The sequence below is a fragment of the Micropterus dolomieu genome, linkage group LG04 (assembly GCF_021292245.1).
Source record: "Micropterus dolomieu isolate WLL.071019.BEF.003 ecotype Adirondacks linkage group LG04, ASM2129224v1, whole genome shotgun sequence".
Lineage (NCBI taxonomy): Eukaryota > Metazoa > Chordata > Actinopteri > Centrarchiformes > Centrarchidae > Micropterus > Micropterus dolomieu.
In genome coordinates, this window is record NC_060153.1 from 22655497 (window position 1) to 22659923 (window position 4427).

The 4427-nt window shown below is 39.7% G+C and overlaps 1 long non-coding RNA gene across 1 annotated transcript; it reads left to right on the forward strand.

Moving 5' to 3' along the window:
• Positions 1-305: 305 nt before the first annotated feature.
• LOC123969951 lies at positions 306-1324 on the forward strand. Its single transcript, XR_006824830.1, has 2 exons — positions 306-537; positions 1130-1324. It is a non-coding gene; the product is annotated as an uncharacterized LOC123969951 (long non-coding RNA).
• Positions 1325-4427: the final 3103 nt, after the last annotated feature.

Here is a 4427-nt window from a genome sequence, read left to right on the forward strand (position 1 = left end):
ATGCAGAAAAACTAGTCCATGCATTTCTTACTTCTAGGCTGGATTACTGCAATTCTTTATTATCAGGCTGCTCGAAAAAGTCCGTTAAGACTCTTCAGCTGATCCAGAATGCTGCAGCACGTGTTCTGACCGGAACCAGGAAAAGAGATCACATTTCTCCTGTCTTAGCTTCTCTGTATTGGCTTCCTGTAAAATCCAGAATAGAATTTAAAATCATTCTTCTTACCTACAAAGCTCTTAATGGTCAGGCACCATCTTATCTTAAAGAGAGAAATAGGCCTAGACTGCCGGGGGATTTCCTGTGATGCACTGAGCTCCTCTCTCCTCTACTTCCTCTCCCTCTGTATGCAACCTCATCCCATTATTGCATGTTACTAACACAACTTCTCCCCTTTCTGGTAGTCTTGTGCTTTCTCGTCCTTCTCCTCTGTCCTATCATTTCCTGCAGGTTTTCTGGCTCTGGAGCTGTGGAGTCTGGATCTGTGGCTGCGAGTCACCTGCTGCCCCCGTGTTCCTGCTAAGCACCCTCTGCTTGAGGTTTCTGCCTCTTAAAAGGAAGTTTTTCCTTGCCTCTGTCGCCTAGTGCTTGCTCTTGGTGGGAATTGTTGGGCTTCTGTAAATAACATCATAGAGTACGGTTTAGACCTGCTTTTTTATGAAAAGTGCTGTGAGATAACTGTTGTTGTGATTTGGCGCTATATAAATAAAATTGAATTGAATTGAATTATGAGCATGTTAGCATACTGATGTTAGCATTTAACTCAAAGCACTAAATATAAACTCACAGAGTGTAGACTCTTACTCTTGTTATCTGACAGTGGTGTCAGATGAAAGGTCAGGAGTCACCAAAATTGTTAGTAATCATTTTCTTTGGCCAATGAGACTTTCAAACCAAATCACAGCACTATGACCTGTTAATGGAAAGATGTCTTGCTCTGGACCAAAGTACTGAGCAAATGAAATGATCCTACCAACTGATTATCAGGCGTTTTTTAAGTTCTGTTGCTAGTGTGGCAGAATGCAATGTTTTTTTATTATTACTCATGGATTTCAAAAGATATGCATAACAACATGAATTCTCTGTGTAATGCCACACTCTGATCTGTTTATGTTTTTGACTCTTTATTAGATTTATGAAAATCAAGATGTTGTAGCACGCTCAAAGAAGGGGACCTCCAAACCACAGAGCACCTGTGACCACTATGATGATGCCGGTGAAGACCAGTCTGTGTACCAAAACTTTGCTATAACAGAGGATATCTACTGCAATCAAATTTACAATAAAGCCAATAAAAAATAAACAGCAAGCACATCTGTAATCAAACCATTTGGATCCAAAAGCTCCTGTTTGTCAATTAACAGCTGACTGAAAACAACAGTATTATGCTTATTTGCACAGATTTATTTTATATTAACCATCAGATATATTTCATTCTTAATTTCATTACTTTGGGATTGCTTACTAATTAATATAACAAACTTTTTAACACACCTGCACTTCTCGTAAGAAATTGTAATAATTTCAGCCAAAAGTATCTATATGTGTGTGTGTGTGTGTGTGTGCGTGTGCGTGTGCGTGTGTGTGTGTGTGTGTGTGTGTACACACACTGTATATCTTTAGTAAAAGTGGATAATAAAACAAAACCAAGGAAAACCAGTACTTACAGACCTAGTCTTTATTGAAACAACTTGTCAGCATTGTTTTTTGCACTATATAAATGTTACATTCAAACAATATCAGCACATTGTTAGTGACTGCCAGTTCTAGACATTTGATGAACTGAAATAAACAAGGGATTCATCATCATGATTCAATTCAATTCAGTTTTATATATATATTATATAGCACCAAATAACATCAGTTATCTCAGAGCACTTTTCATAAAAGAGCAGGCCTAGACCATACTCTGTGATGATATTTACAGAAACCCAACAGTTCCCACCAAGAGCAAGCACTAGGTGACAGAGGCAAGGAAAAACCTCCTTTTAAGAGGCAGAAACCTCGAGCAGACCCATGGCTCAGGGTGGGCGGCCATCTGCCTCGACCGGTTGGGGGTGAGACAGAGAGAGACAGAGAGAGAAAGAGAGGGGAGGGAGGGAGGGAGGGAGGGAGAGAGAGAGAGAGGGGAGGGAGGCAGCCTTCACAATATACACACAGAGGTACAGGCAGTAAAGGTAATGTAGGTACAGACTGAATGAATAATGGTACAGATATTTATAGTGGTGTTCAGGATAATAATCAAAATGTTAAAGATAATAATAATAACAATAGCACTTGTAACAATAATTGTAGCAGAGGGTATCGAGCAGGAACACGGGGCAGCAGGTGACTTGCAACCACAGATCTAACTCCATATGTCCAGAGCCAGAAACACCTGCAGAAAGTGATAGGAGGAGAGAGGAGAAGGACAAGAAATCACAAGACTACGGAAAGGGAAGAAGTCAAGTTAGTAACATGCATTAATGGGATGAGGTTGCATACAGAGGGAGAGAAAGAAAAGAAAGGAGCTCAGTGGATCATGGGAAATCCCTGGCAGTCTAGGCCTATAGCAGCATAACTAAGGGATGGTTCAGGACTCACCTGAGCCAGCCCTAACAATAAGCTTTATCAAAGAGGAAAGTCTTAAGCCTACTCTTAAACGTGGAGACAGTGTCTGCCCCCTGAACCGAAACTGACAATCTATTCCAGTGATATTCAGATGATATTCACACCTATTGCATGGTGACTGAGCTGGGGTTGTGCTGTGTATTTAGCCTCATGTTACTGCATCTTCCACTGTGGTCATCAAAGAGTAGACCAGTCCGACTCTAACGTCTGCTCTGCCTTTCTGTTCATCCTGACACACACACACAGCTCACAGGATGATCCTTCAGTCTTCTGAAGAAGTAGAATTCAAAACGACTGACTGACTGAGCTATAGTTCTCTTTATAAGAGCTTCTAAACAAGTCCACTTCCTACAAAACACACAGTCAGACTTTAAAGTGTGTCACTGAGCCCTACAAGAAACTGTTTGCTAACACGTTCAAAACTCAACACAGTGGACGCTGTAGCGCTAATGCCCACTAGCGTTTGGGGGTGTAATTACAGAATGACGGACACACCTACGCACAAGTATAAATGCATGGTTATTACGCTATACATGGGAGCTACGCCGTAGACTGCGCACGTAGACCCTACGCAGGAGAATAAATGGGCCTTAAATCATACATATCTTCCAAAATTTCAAACCATTACTTTAAAATCACACAGGCTATGTTTAAAACACTATAAAGCTATAAAAAGCCATACACTTAAAGTAAATACAACAATTGAAGCCAAACTAAGAACTGTTACTTTTCTTGATGAAGTGTGGCTGCATCAAAAGCCGGCATCAATATGGTGAAGTACCGACACTGTATGTATTTATACTAATGACAATGAAATGGTAGCTTGATAGCAAGGGCGTCACTTTGTGTTGAGAAGTGGTGGGGACATAAGGGCTCAGATTAGAGCTGTGAAGAGACACTTAGTTCACCAGACATCACAATACGCGATATTAGGTTCACAAGAACAAGACCAAAATATCCTTAAACAGTGTTTAAAGATATCTTCAATGCCGTGATATATGAGCGGGGGTCCGGAGGGACTTCCCCCAGGAAAGTTTCCTGCATTCTGGTGAACATTTTTACACCAATTTATGGTAGAAATGTTTTTTATTTATGTAAAAGGAAAAACAAAATTCAGGTGGCAGGTGACATTTCAAATATAAAAATATAATAGAATATAATGCTTCAACTTTTCTCATGTAATATCATCCCTGCTGAGGCAACACATAGCCTATATAGGCATTATTTAGTCTTCCCTCATTTTATGTTATGTGGGAGAGAACAGAGAACTTGGCCAAAAACAAACTGTGTCAAGAAGTTGTGAAAGTTACTGATTGTTGTATGCATGTTTTTGGGTCATTTTATAATCAGTAGCTTGTTTTTTCTTTATAATAATAATAATAATAATCCTTATTTGTAGAGCACTTTTCAAAAACAAGTTACAAAGTGCTTTAACAAGTGTAAAGAATAATACAAAAAAAGATAAGAGCATGAAAATTTAATATAAAATTAGTAAAATACAATAAAATAAAAGGGATAAAATAAAGTCAAATAAGATCGGGAAAAGCTCTCCTATAAAAGTATGTTTTAAGAAGGGACTTAAAAGAGTTCACTGACTCAGCCGACCTGATTTCCTCGGGCAGGCTGTTCCAGAGCCTCGGGGCCCTGACAGCAAACGCTCTGTCCCCTTTAGTTTTCAGTCGAGACTCTGGAACAGACAACAGACCTCTGCCCGAGGATCTCAAGGTACGTGCTGGTGCGTATGGGACTAAAAGGTCAGAAATATAACAAGGCGAGAGGCCATGAAAAGCTTTAAAAGTGATCAATAGAATTTTAAAGT